General features: G+C 38.6%; 2 non-coding genes across 2 annotated transcripts; both read right to left on the reverse strand.

Moving 5' to 3' along the window:
* Positions 1-11,228: 11,228 nt before the first annotated feature.
* On the reverse strand, positions 11,229-11,311 carry TRNAL-CAG (transfer RNA leucine (anticodon CAG)). Its single transcript has one exon. It is a non-coding gene; the product is annotated as a tRNA-Leu (tRNA).
* Positions 11,312-13,214: 1,903 nt separating this feature from the next.
* Positions 13,215-13,297, reverse strand: TRNAL-CAG (transfer RNA leucine (anticodon CAG)). Its single transcript has one exon. It is a non-coding gene; the product is annotated as a tRNA-Leu (tRNA).
* Between the last annotated feature and the right edge of the window lie 1,825 nt (positions 13,298-15,122).

Below are 15,122 nucleotides of genomic sequence, written 5' to 3' on the forward strand. Positions count from 1 at the left end.
TTTTTGAAGCATGATTTCTATTTGAAACGCCTTCCATTTTGCTGTACATATTTAATAACATTCATTAACTATTTGTGAATGAGTAGAAAAAGACAGCAATTTTGCCATTGAATTTTTACATTTTCAGTTTGTCTCCATGCACCAGTATAATTCTGACCCTGTGCTTCTAGAATAGGTCATGGTCGCACATAAAACACAATTTGCATGCATAATGTTACATCAAGTTTTATTTTTTATGAGATGCAAACAATTGGAGCAAAAAAGAGACAAAAATTTAGAGAAAATATTTTATTGATTGTTAAAAGTGAGACCATTTGTCCCAAAATGTGCTGAAACATGTCAGAATGACATGGGCATTTCACATTTTTTAAACTATGATTACCTACTTGTTAAGTTTTTGTTTATTAAATATCGTTATGGTCTATTGATGTATGAGGTGAAAACTATGAAAGTAGACTTACCAGCAAATCCGTTTCTAGATATATTTCATGACAGCACTGTAGAAGGTTGATTCCCTACCCTAATAGGGACAGAGAACACAAAGAGGTGAAATAGTCCCTCCTCATTGACTGTCCAAAGGATTTTTCTAGTGCCAAAAGAACAACAGACATATGCACAAAAAATCTGTTTGATGTTCCTAGAGTTCTTTTTTGAGAGGACAAATTCAGATTCACTCCAAAGACTCTCAGGAAATTTTTCAAAACCACATTACTAAGTTTTGTTTGACCTCATCTAATCAATAAATGAAGATAAAGTTTCTTGAAATTAAATGTCAGAAGTGGGATTTGAACCCACGCCTCGAGGGGAGACTGCGACCTGAACGCAGCACCTTAGACCGCTCGGTATTAGACCGCTCGCCTTAGACCGCTTGCCTTAGACCGCTTCGATATGCAATTGGAACTTAACTCCTTCCATGCTAGTCAGCAGAAATGTTACCATTCCTTGTGATTAAAAACTTGTCACACCACCCCAAAAAAGTCAATAAATAACATTTTTTATATGCGTACTTTTCGTCTGCATTAATTTTTAAACCTCCATTTATTTTGTTTGGATATTAGAAATGTTAGATTTCTCACAAATGCGGTGATGCACCACATTTCTTCAGAAACTACTGTTTGGCCACACAGCAGGGCTTTGAAAGGAAGAGCCCTATTTGGGTTTTGCAATGCAGATTTTGCAGGAATACCTTGCAGATGAAATTTGCAGAGTACCAAAACAGCAGAAAACCTCCCAAAGTGACCACATTTTAGAAATTATTTTGCACAATGAGTTAATCAACACCTGCAATTACTATTGTCAGCCTATAGGTGTTTTCACTCTGAACCATCCAGCATTGCAAGTGATGATTCTGTCACACTAAGGTGCGACCCGTCTTAATTGTCTGTGGCCGAATTGTAGCTTTGGCACAAGGTATACGTATACTCGAGGAAAGAATACACAAGACAAGAGGGTATCGTGTCAGTATGATTCTTCTCTGTCTTTAATCAAACGTGTACAGCTTTTATAACAGAATTTGAGCTACATCATCAGTTACATCATGGACATATTTCCAGTTACTATTTGCTTTTCTCAGGTCGCTACACAATCATTATGTACACTTCTGGGTTACCGTTTACTGCTCCCACATTGCTAAACAATACTTATATACACAAGTATTGTTTTCTAGCTTGGCTTACCCTGGTCCACCCAGTTTATTCAATATTTGGTGAAGCTTAGGTGAATGATACCATACAGAAACAACTCTAAGAAAATATAAGAAAATATAAGAAAATCAGAAGTATCTTAAAGCAACATGATCCCAATATCCAGCAAAGCGTCCATATAGTGATACAGTTTTGATTCTTGTATATATTCATGTGCCATATATTCTTCCCTTAACAGTCCCTCCTTTGGAGATATGCAAAATCAAAATCCTAATCTCGTCGAACCTATCGATCTGTCCTCCCAGCCTACCTATCTCAACATTGCTGGAACCTAACTAACTAATCTTCACCGTATATACGAGACGACCCATCTCTAGTAGATGGACCCCCTCCTAACGGACTTTGCACAGGAGGAAGTCAGATCCTGGACTTTCCCTCATTGGCTTGCTTCAAGCAGGCATATTCCGGAGGTGGTGCTTGCATGTTTTCATTGGGACATCTTTCATACAGGGGATCTTCAAAATCGGCATGCATGGTCATCACTGTGGTTTCCATAGTTTTCATCATCATTTTCTTAAGGCATGGCACTATGCAGCATAGAATTAAAGAAAATATGATCAAAGGACATAAAATAACTTTTGCAAACTTAATGGGTCAATAATTGCCTTCATGGCATCCCCAGTGTATTTTATAAACCGTTGTTGATTATTGTATAAATAGTTTATCCGCTTTGCATTCTTATTTGCGGGGATGGTGGGTTTAAACACAACTATTGTCTCGTTCTCGACTTTGAATTTGTCAGGTGCTCCCTGTGTGCCCCCACTGGTATCTATGCTTCTTAGCCAAAATTTACCTTTTGTGTCACCATTTTCCCTCCCAAGTTTAGTACTTGAGCCTAGTACATATAACCCTTGCTCATACTCTGAAGGGTTGTCAATAGTAAGGTACAGAACTATGCATCCCTCCTTGGGGCAGTGAGTGGCAGTGACAGGGAGTATTGAATCTGGAAGGCCACTCTGACCCTTAAAATGGGCTTTGGACAGGGTCATGCGACTTAATAGGCTTATTCCCCATTTGTCCCTTCGCTGTAGGGCCTGGGCTGGTTGATGTCTCCAGTCACTTTCACCAGTGTGCCACCCAACAAGAGACTAATCCTCCCAGTTTGAACCTTCCCCTATTTCAGCAGTAGTGACACAGATGAATTGTGTATTAAACCTGATATGAAACTGTGCCATGGGGCCTGGACATTCTTATTGTGAGACAGTAGTCAAATTGATATGTTACTCTTGGGGTGGAGACATTATACCAGAAAGTCAGTATGCCCTTCTCATGAGTGACTACCCCTTGGTGATTGACTACCCCTTGAGCTGGGAGAAGGATAAGTGCCAGAGGGATGAAGAGTGGCAGCCGCTACTGGACTCTGGATCCGGCATCTCCTTGCAGTGGGAAGCGAGGACCCATGGACTGCTGCGATAGTTGACAGGACTTGGAACAGGCTGTCATCTCTAGGTTCAAGGGTACGTCTGTTGAACCTCTTGGTGATGAGGACTCAGTCACCGGGCAGGATCTGGTGGGCTCCTATGTCCTCAGGATCTGGGATGGATGAAAAGACTCGAAAATGCATTTTAGTCACATGTTTTTAAACTTAGTCTACATATAGGCAATTATACTTGTGCGTGTTTGTGACCCAAGGGAAAGACTAAACTCTTATGCTATGACCCCTGTTTCCTGTATAGCATCAAGTATGTAAAGTTTTGTTCGAGGCCTTAAATTTTCCTTGTTCATCCTTAGGTGTATTTCATCCTGTATAACTTCATCTTAGGTCCATTTCTTCTTTTCTTCCTTGGATACTTGTTTCTGGAGTGTTATTCCTTTTCCTCTGTTTCCGTGTCAACCGGTATTACTGCTGCTTCTTTTGCTGTTACTTCAGCTAGCCTGTTGCCCACTGCTTCCCTTGAAGTGTCTCCAGTGTGTGTGCTTTTACTTTTACCACCGCAACTCTTCCTGGCATCAACAAGGACTCCATTAATTCTTGCATGGCTTTGTGGTGTCTGACCGGCGTTCCGTTAGCCGTGATGAAGTCTCTTTCTCTCCAGATTGATCTTGATAGCTTCATGTTGAGTGGACCTCTCGTATGCTTCTGTCAAGGCCTGCAGTCCTTTTGGATATAGGCAGTGGTTTTGCTGGCAGCAAGTTACTTCTGTGGCTACTGCTATACCAGTGTGCGAACGGCCTTCTTGGTCTGCATACCTTGGTCTATCCACAATGAGCATCAGGTCAGGATCTTCCAGGTGTTCTCTTGCCTCATGACAGCAAGACAATCGCGTTCAGCCATTTCAGAGTCGACTACCTCTTCCACTAATGTGTCAGAGATGTGGTTTTCATCCTCCATCTTCCTCCCCCCTTTGGCAGAGGTAGAAGAGTAGCTGAATTATGGACAGCACATCTGGAGATGGTGACGTCCGGGAGCAGAGTAGGGCATTGCAGACAGGTGCTTTGGGCCAGGATCTTCAACTGGTGACCCATAAAAATATCAGAAGCTTTGTCCAGCACAGGTGGGTTGCAAACACGGTTCTCATGCAAGTTGGGACTCCACGAGCCACTTGGTCAAGTCTTGGAGAGTAGAAGCCAGGAGGGCATTGTCTTCCTCCGTGAAGCTGTGTTAGGACTCCATTTACATGGTCAGGCTTCTTCATGACAAACAGACAAAACAGTTCGGTATAGCCTGGCAGTCCTAGAGCTGTGAAAATGTGATTGCAATTTAGTATATAAAACACACTGATTACCTTCTTGGAAAGTCTTGAAATAATTATAAAAAGGTTGCATGTGTAGAAGAGCAGTATTGGCTTGGCTGTCTTCAGTCAGGGGAAGAGGTCATCCATATATATTGTAAAACGAAGTGGCTGTGGGATGTATCCTCTTCCAGGGCTCCAGGACCGTGGTCATGGCTCGGGTGAACATAGAGAGGCTATACTGTGCCCCTTGAGGCATCATAGTCCAAATATATTGCTGGCCCTCATGTGAAAACAAACAGGTACTGGCTTGCAGCATGTAGAAATAAACTGAAGAAAGCATTGGCCAGGTCAATCACCGTAAACCATAGAAAAATAAATAGAATTGATAAAAAAAACATAGTGTGTGGATTTGGTACCATAGATGTGTTCAGTACTATAACTTCATTGACAGCACATACGTCATGTATTATCCATAACTTCATAGAAATAATTGCAAATTATGAAATGGAGGGTGAAATAGGATGAATATTGCAATTTCCTTGGCAGCAGGGCTACTGGCTTCGGCCCCACCTTTACAAACTGGATTTTCAGCCTGCCAATATTGAGTCTGGGATCAGTGCCATTAGTTCAACGCCCACATGATCTACAGATGTGTCCTGTAAAAAAAAAAAAAAAAAAAAAAGACTACATACTTCTTCAGCAAGTAGATCAATGTCCCTGATCAATCTTCTGATTGCATCGGGACCCACCAGGAATTTGAGAGGAGTATCCTCAACCTCTGTCTGGGTGAGAGATGTTGTTTCTCTACTGTATTTTTGTGGGGGGGGGCGAGCTGTTTACTAGGGTATCTGTCTCCTGGCATTTCCAGGAGTCCTTGCATGTAGTAGATTGTGTATAAAAGTATGAGCTTTGAGGCTTAAAAGATGATGATGATAATTATGTCCCCTCACCATATAACGATAAATACTGTAGATTATCAGTCTGAGCTATTTATTTCCTGTCTCCTCCGGTTCTGTTTACTTATATACCTCCATGTCATATTCATCTTTTTCTTCATTATTCTTTTCATAAATTACATTAATTAATAAAACTATAATGGATGCTGGACAGGATGTAGCACAAGACGTGCCGTCTATATAAATAGTTGGAAAGAAGGTACGGCTCTTTGGGTTGGTCATCTGACAGTCAGAACAAGTCTCACGATATTCTGCATTCTGCGTTTGACAGCTGGCACACGTCCAGTCATCGGGAATGTATATAGATGTATAAATGAATGTAATGCAGATATTGCAACTGACATCTTCCTGTGTAAATATTTGTTTTGCACAAAATTCAGCAATCTTGTTATATTCCTCTCCTCATGCCTTTTTTCCTAACTTCCTCTGCCATCTTATAAAATGCTTCAGGGTCCTGTAACACCTCATAATACCTGAGGCTGGGACGCTGCTCTCCACTCATTAACACATTCTTCTATCCCTTCTTATCTAATGCTCCTCCCCTCGTGATCAGAGGGTTTCTTAACGTACATTTTCTTTCTCACTCCACTATGGGTCATATCTGTCTTATAGATATTGACTGACTGCTCCCACCCATTCTATCATCTGAATTCTGAGTATATCTGAAAAACATATGTATGTGGGCGTCTTGAAACAAATTCTCACGGGGTTATGAACAGTTGGATATGTGACTGTAAAAGCTGTATGTACTCCTTATGTCCGAGTAAAGGGGTCTTCAGTGAACATAGTGATGTCTAGCTATCTTGAACACAGTAATATAGGGAATTAACCAACAACTAACACCAGAGTATTTCACAAATCTTGTGTATCCAGAAACTGCGTAGTATAAAAATACCTTATAAATTGTTAAAATTTCTGTTTCCTCAAAACTTTCGCTCTAAAACCTTTCAAAGAAAACCATCTCATAGAGAAATGTAGTGACATTAGTAAAACAATAACTAAAAAGTAACAATAGACCTCGGATCTCACAGAGATATCTGTACAAATCAAGCAATTACCATTCAAGTAATTCTCTTTCTACCTGAACCAACTAACCTTATAATTATAGTATGCAGAACAAAACCAGTTTATCCAATTCTCTAATTTCACAACATATATATGTATACACACATAGAATGCATTCAAAAATTTTAACCACATGCTAGTACGCCTCCTGCAAATTATACACACTACAAAAGACAAAAGACAATGAATTTAAAACTGGTACTGACATCAAATACTGCGAATCCTTGACACCAAAACAATTCGCAATTTACCTATCCATATGCCAGCCTGATTTGTAGAGGTGAAAAATCTACACCTGGGCAAACCATACTTTTCAGGGAGAGAGCAATCACTCAGTCACATCAACACGGTAATTGAAATTACCCTTCCACCCATATAACTTATGAACCTATGCTGCAGCTAAAACACCATCATCTTAGCCAGATGATGTCCGGTGGGAAACCCGCAAGAAGTTACCAACCACTTAGAGATTGGAAAATCACTGAGAGTAGTCAAGCCCCTACTCCCACTTGCCCACTGGGAGAGACACAGTTCAGACTTCTGCGATCATCGGTCAAGCCGAGAGCAGGACCGGAACCAGAGTGACAGAGAATTTGCTCAGTACGTCTCCCTATCTATATTTTTTTCCTTTTCAGGCTGGCTGAGGTAACAATCACGTATGCAAACAACCAAAACAGCAAAGCAGAGAGGCAAAGCAGATAAGGCAGACAATTAAACTTTTAGATTACCGTAATTATAAATATGCTTGAAGGGTTACTGTGTGTATACTATAAAACAACTTATTACATTTTATATTTTATATCCTTCGGACTGAATACAGATAATGTAGCGTGATTATTAAACACTTTGCATTCAGGAAATGCAGCTGAAATAGCAGTCTAACCAGTATGGCAGTATATTCAATATGAGAGCTGCGGACAGGCGTGTCACAACAATGCATCAATACTTCAAACATAAAAAAAAACTATTATGAATGTATTCCTTATCCCTTTCACTGTTCTTTTGTTACCAAGGCAACTAGGGCTGGGCTTTTTGTCACTTTAGGTATAGTAAATAGTGGTAATCACTTCTAGATAGGTGGTTGATATTTCAGCAGAGGGGGAAAAATTAGTAATCACCTCTTTCCTTAAAAATGTATATACCGTGTCATTCACGTCACCGGGCCCAGTTTATACCGTGGGCGTATGGCCGGACGTGAGCACCTATATGTATATATCTGATATATATATATAACTTCTTCGACCGTCTAAGGTCGGAACCAGGGTGATAACTCAGTGGAAACAGCCCCTTTGCACTCTGCTCTGTATGCTTCTAGTAGCCCTAGTGCAGTATGAAATAGTTTTTATCAGATACTAGATGGATTCTAGATACACCCTCCGAATTGGTTAGACCGGATAATACACACAGACAATTAAGGAATTATATACCTGACCGGGTCCGTAGGCTCAGGACTTTCAAACGTGGTCAGTTTAAGGGTTCAGAGAAGACAGCCAACTATCTCCTCCCAGCCGGACGTGAATACAGAAGGTTAGGTAAGATGATATATTTTCTCACCAGGTCTCGAGCTGCAGTCTCGTCCCGCTGGAAAGACGTCCGTCCTGGGGGGAGATTTTGTTGCGGCTGTGATCATCTGGTATCGTCCTTCGATATGCAATTGGAACTTAACTCCTTCCATGCTAGTCAGCAGAAATGTTACCATTCCTTGTGATTAAAAACTTTTCACACCACCCCAAAAAAGTCAATAAATAACATTTTTTATATGCGTACTTTTCGTCTGCATTAATTTTTAAACCTCCATTTATTTTGTTTGGATATTAGAAATGTTAGATTTCTCACAAATGCGGTGATGCACCACATTTCTTCAGAAACTACTGTTTGGCCACACAGCAGGGCTTTGAAAGGAAGAGCCCTATTTGGGTTTTGCAATGCAGATTTTGCAGGAATACCTTGCAGATGAAATTTGCAGAGTACCAAAACAGCAGAAAACCTCCCAAAGTGACCACATTTTAGAAATTATTTTGCACAATGAGTTAATCAACACCTGCAATTACTATTGTCAGCCTATAGGTGTTTTCACTCTGAACCATCCAGCATTGCAAGTATGCCAGTTTAGTGCCCAGCTTTTGCTTGCAGAGGCAAGCAACCCATACATTTTTAAGTGGGCTCTACTCACTGGAGCAATGTCAAATATGTAGATGCTTTGTCTCACCATTAAAGTAGAAACCTCCTATATTTCAAATTAAAGATGACGGACCTGTGTGGAGCTTGTGTTTTTTGCCTTTTTGACGTTGTCCACAGCATATTTTGCTCCAACAATTGGAGCAAAAAAGAGACAAAAATTTAGAGAAAATATTTTATTGATTGTTAAAAGTGAGACCATTTGTCCCAAAATGTGCTGAAACATGTCAGAATGACATGGGCATTTCACATTTTTTAAACTATGATTACCTACTTGTTAAGTTTTTGTTTATTAAGTATCGTTATGGTCTATTGATGTATGAGGTGAAAACTATGAAAGTAGACTTACCAGCAAATCCGTTTCTAGATATATTTCATGACAGCACTGTAGAAGGTTGATTCCCTACCCTAATAGGGACAGAGAACACAAAGAGGTGAAATAGTCCCTCCTCATTGACTGTCCAAAGGATTTTTCTAGTGCCAAAAGAACAACAGACATATGCACAAAAAATCTGTTTGATGTTCCTAGAGTTCTTTTTTGAGAGGACAAATTCAGATTCACTCCAAAGACTCTCAGGAAATTTTTCAAAACCACATTACTAAGTTTTGTTTGACCTCATCTAATCAATAAATGAAGATAAAGTTTCTTGAAATTAAATGTTGATGTCAGAAGTGGGATTTGAACCCACGCCTCCAGGGGAGACTGCGACCTGAACGCAGCGCCTTAGACCGCTCGGTATTAGACAGCTCACCTTAGACCGCTTCAATATGCAATTGGAACTTAACTCCTTCCATGCTAGTCAGCAGAAATGTTACCATTCCTTGTGATTAAAAACGTCACACCACCCCAAAAAAGTCAATAAATAACATTTTTTATATGCGTACTTTTCGTCTGCATTAATTTTTAAACCTCCATTTATTTTGTTTGGATATTAGAAATGTTAGATTTCTCACAAATGCGGTGATGCACCACATTTCTTCAGAAACTACTGTTTGGCCACACAGCAGGGCTTTGAAAGGAAGAGCCCTATTTGGGTTTTGCAATGCAGATTTTGCAGGAATACCTTGCAGATGAAATTTGCAGAGTACCAAAACAGCAGAAAACCTCCCAAAGTGACCACATTTTAGAAATTATTTTGCACAATGAGTTAATCAACACCTGCAATTACTATTGTCAGCCTATAGGTGTTTTCACTCTGAACCATCCAGCATTGCAAGTATGCCAGTTTAGTGCCCAGCTTTTGCTTGCAGAGACAAGCAACCCATACATTTTTAAGTGGGCTCTACTCACTGGAGCAATGTCAAATATGTAGATGCTTTGTCTCACCATTAAAGTAGAAACCTCCTATATTTCAAATTAAAGATGACGGACCTGTGTTCAGCTTGTGTTTTTTGCCTTTTTGACTTTGTCCACAGCATATTTTTTAAGGACATTTGTCTCAGTAATGCCTCAGTGTTTCAAAGTCAAACAAGCTGACTATAATCATTCAGCTAGTGTCTGATAAGTGCTGTCTGTTTCAGCTATCAGGTTACCTTTTAATCCTCTTACAGCTAAGTCAATCTGAAATAAAACAAAATAGAGGAAAAATTACTAAAAAACATTCATGTGTTCAAAAGGAAAAAGTTACCGTTTCTCAAATTTTTAACATTTTGTTTTCTGTAGATAGTTAAGATTTTTAGGCCTTTTGATCATGATCAGTCTATGTGCTTTGATTAATATCTCCTTAAAATGTAAATGGTGAAGAAAAAGCATTTCGCCGAAACCCGGGACCTTTAGATCTTCAGTCTAACGCTCTCCCAACTGAGCTATTTCGGCCATATCTATACATTTTCTGGGGGGTTTGACACTCTGCAAATGTCAAGTGTCACACCTGGAGGGATATATTATAATTTTTCATTTGACTGTTTTTTGAAGCATGATTTCTATTTGAAACGCCTTCCATTTTGCTGTACATATTTAATAACATTCATTAACTATTTGTGAATGAGTAGAAAAAGACAGCAATTTTGCCATTGAATTTTTACATTTTCAGTTTGTTTCCACGCACCAGTATAATTCTGACCCTGTGCTTCTAGAATAGGTCATGGTCGCACATAAAACACAATTTGCATGCATAATGTTACATCAAGTTTTATTTTTTATGAGATGCAAACAATTGGAGCAAAAAAGAGACAAAAATTTAGAGAAAATATTTTATTGATTGTTAAAAGTGAGACCATTTGTCCCAAAATGTGCTGAAACATGTCAGAATGACATGGGCATTTCACATTTTTTAAACTATGATTACCAACTTGTTAAGTTTTTGTTTATTAAGTATCGTTATGGTCTATTGATGTATGAGGTGAAAACTATGAAAGTAGACTTACCAGCAAATCCGTTTCTAGATATATTTCATGACAGCACTGTAGAAGGTTGATTCCCTACCCTAATAGGGACAGAGAACACAAAGAGGTGAAATAGTCCCTCCTCATTGACTGTCCAAAGGATTTTTCTAGTGCCAAAAGAACAACAGACATATGCACAAAAAATCTGTTTGATGTTCCTAGAGTTCTTTTTTGAGAGGACAAATTCAGATTCACTCCAAAGACTCTCAGGAAATTTTTCAAAACCACATTACATGAAGATAAAGTTACTTGAAATTAAATGTTGATGTCAGAAGTGGGATTTGAACCCACGCCTCCAGGGGAGACTGCGACCTGAACGCAGCGCCTTAGACCGCTCTGCCATCCTGACTTCGATATGCAATTGGAACTTAACTCCTTCCATGCTAGTCAGCAGAAATGTTACCATTCCTTGTGATTACAAACTTGTCACACCACCCCAAAAAAGTCAATAAATAACATTTTTTACATTCGTACTTTTCGTCTGCATTAATTTTTAAACCTCCATTTATTTTGTTTGGATATTAGAAATGTTAGATTTCTCACAAATACGGTGATGCACCACATTTCTTCAGAAACTACTGTTTGGCCACACAGCAGGGCTTTGAAAGGAAGAGCCCTATTTGGGTTTTGCAATGCAGATTTTGCAGGAATACCTTGCAGATGAAATTTGCAGAGTACCAAAACAGCAGAAAACCTCCCAAAGTGACCACATTTTAGAAATTATTTTGCACAATGAGTTAATCAACACCTGCAATTACTATTGTCAGCCTATAGGTGTTTTCACTCTGAACCATCCAGCATTGCAAGTATGCCAGTTTAGTGCCCAGCTTTTGCTTGCAGAGGCAAGCAACCCATACATTTTTAAGTGGGCTCTACTCACTGGAGCAATGTCAAATATGTAGATGCTTTGTCTCACCATTAAAGTAGAAACCTCCTATATTTCAAATTAAAGATGACGGACCTGTGTGGAGCTTGTGTTTTTTGCCTTTTTGACGTTGTCCACAGCATATTTTTTAAGGACATTTGTCTCAGTAATGCCTCAGTGTTTCAAAGTCAAACAAGCTGACTATAATCATTCAGCTAGTGTCTGATAAGTGCTGTCTGTTTCAGCTATCAGGTTACCTTTTAATCCTCTTACAGCTAAGTCAATCTGAAATAAAACAAAATAGAGGAAAAATTACTAAAAAACATTCATGTGTTCAAAAGGAAAAAGTTACCGTTTCTCAAATTTTTAACATTTTGTTTTCTGTAGATAGTTAAGATTTTTAGGCCTTTTGATCATGATCAGTCCATGTGCTTTGTTTAATATCTCCTTAAAATGTAAACGGTGAAGAAAAAGCATTTTGCCGAAACCCGGGATTGGACCAGGGACCTTTAGATCTTCAGTCTAACGCTCTCCCAACTGAGCTATTTCAGCCATATCTATACATTTTCTGGGGGGTTTGACACTCTGCAAATGTCAAGTGTCACACCTGGAGGGATATATTATAATTTTTCATTTGACTGATTTTTGAAGCATGATTTCTATTTGAAACGCCTTCCATTTTGCTGTACATATTTAATAACATTCATTAACTATTTGTGAATGAGTAGAAAAAGACAGCAATTTTGCCATTGAATTTTTACATTTTCAGTTTGTCTCCATGCACCAGTATAATTCTGACCCTGTGCTTCTAGAATAGGTCATGGTCACACATAAAACACAATTTGTATGCATAATGTTACATCAAGTTTTATTTTTTATGAGATGCAAACAATTGGAGCAAAAAAGAGACAAAAATTTAGAGAAAATATTTTATTGATTGTTAAAAGTGAGACCATTTGTCCCAAAATGTGCTGAAACATGTCAGAATGACATGGGCATTTCACATTTTTTAAACTATGATTACCAACTTGTTAAGTTTTTGTTTATTAAGTATCATTATGGTCTATTGATGTATGAGGTGAAAACTGTGAAAGTAGACTTACCAGCAAATCCGTTTCTAGATATATTTCATGACAGCACTGTAGAAGGTTGATTCCCTACCCTAATAGGGACAGAGAACACAAAGAGGTGAAATAGTCCCTCCTCATTGACTGTCCAAAGGATTTTTCTAGTGCCAAAAGAACAACAGACATATGCACAAAAAATCTGTTTGATGTTCCTAGAGTTCTTTTTTGAGAGGACAAATTCAGATTCACTCCAAAGACTCTCAGGAAATTTTTCAAAACCACATTACATGAAGATAAAGTTACTTGAAATTAAATGTTGATGTCAGAAGTGGGATTTGAACCCACGCCTCCAGGGGAGACTGCGACCTGAACGCTGCGCCTTAGACCACTCGGCCATCCTGACTTCGATATGCAATTGGAACTTAACTCCTTCCATGCTAGTCAGCAGAAATGTTACCATTCCTTGTGATTACAAACTTGTCACACCACCCCAAAAAGTCAATAAATAACATTTTTTATATGCGTACTTTTCGTCTGCATTAATTTTTAAACCTCCATTTATTTTGTTTGGATATTAGAAATGTTAGATTTCTCACAAATACGGTGATGCACCACATTTCTTCAGAAACTACTGTTTGGCCACACAGCAGGGCTTTGAAAGGAAGAGCCCTATTTGGGTTTTGCAATGCAGATTTTGCAGGAATACCTTGCAGATGAAATTTGCAGAGTACCAAAACAGCAGAAAACCTCCCAAAGTGACCACATTTTAGAAATTATTTTGCACAATGAGTTAATCAACACCTGCAATTACTATTGTCAGCCTATAGGTGTTTTCACTCTGAACCATCCAGCATTGCAAGTATGCCAGTTTAGTGCCCAGCTTTTGCTTGCAGAGACAAGCAACCCATACATTTTTAAGTGGGCTCTACTCACTGGAGCAATGTCAAATATGTAGATGCTTTGTCTCACCATTAAAGTAGAAACCTCCTATATTTCAAATTAAAGATGACGGACCTGTGTGGAGCTTGTGTTTTTTGCCTTTTTGACGTTGTCCACAGCATATTTTTTAAGGACATTTGTCTCAGTAATGCCTCAGTGTTTCAAAGTCAAACAAGCTGACTATAATCATTCAGCTAGTGTCTGATAAGTGCTGTCTGTTTCAGCTATCAGGTTACCTTTTAATCCTCTTACAGCTAAGTCAATCTGAAATAAAACAAAATAGAGGAAAAATTACTAAAAAACATTCATGTGTTCAAAAGGAAAAAGTTACCGTTTCTCAAATTTTTAACATTTTGTTTTCTGTAGATAGTTAAGATTTTTAGGCCTTTTGATCATGATCAGTCCATGTGCTTTGTTTAATATCTCCTTAAAATGTAAACGGTGAAGAAAAAGCATTTTGCCGAAACCCGGGATTGGACCAGGGACCTTTAGATCTTCAGTCTAACGCTCTCCCAACTGAGCTATTTCAGCCATATCTATACATTTTCTGGGGGGTTTGACACTCTGCAAATGTCAAGTGTCACACCTGGAGGGATATATTATAATTTTTCATTTGACTGTTTTTTGAAGCATGATTTCTATTTGAAACGCCTTCCATTTTGCTGTACATATTTAATAACATTCATTAACTATTTGTGAATGAGTAGAAAAAGACAGCAATTTTGCCATTGAATTTTTACATTTTCAGTTTGTCTCCATGCACCAGTATAATTCTGACCCTGTGCTTCTAGAATACGTCATGGTCACACATAAAACACAATTTGCATGCATAATGTTACATCAAGTTTTATTTTTTATGAGATGCAAACAATTGGAGCAAAAAAGAGACAAAAATTTAGAGAAAATATTTTATTGATTGTTAAAAGTGAGACCATTTGTCCCAAAATGTGCTGAAACATGTCAGAATGACATGGGCATTTCACATTTTTTAAACTATGATTACCTACTTGTTAAGTTTTTGTTAATTAAGTATCGTTATGGTCTATTGATGTATGAGGTGAAAACTATGAAAGTAGACTTACCAGCAAATCCGTTTCTAGATATATTTCATGACAGCACTGTAGAAGGTTGATTCCCTACCCTAATAGGGACAGAGAACACAAAGAGGTGAAATAGTCCCTCCTCATTGACTGTCCAAAGGATTTTTCTAGTGCCAAAAGAACAACAGACATATGCACAAAAAATCTGTTTGATGTTCCTAGAGTTCTTCTTTGAGAGGACAAATTCAG

This window comes from Dendrobates tinctorius, unplaced genomic scaffold (assembly GCF_039654945.1).
Source record: "Dendrobates tinctorius isolate UK_male_01 unplaced genomic scaffold, ASM3965494v1 ptg000184l, whole genome shotgun sequence".
NCBI classification, from domain to species: Eukaryota; Metazoa; Chordata; class Amphibia; order Anura; family Dendrobatidae; genus Dendrobates; species Dendrobates tinctorius.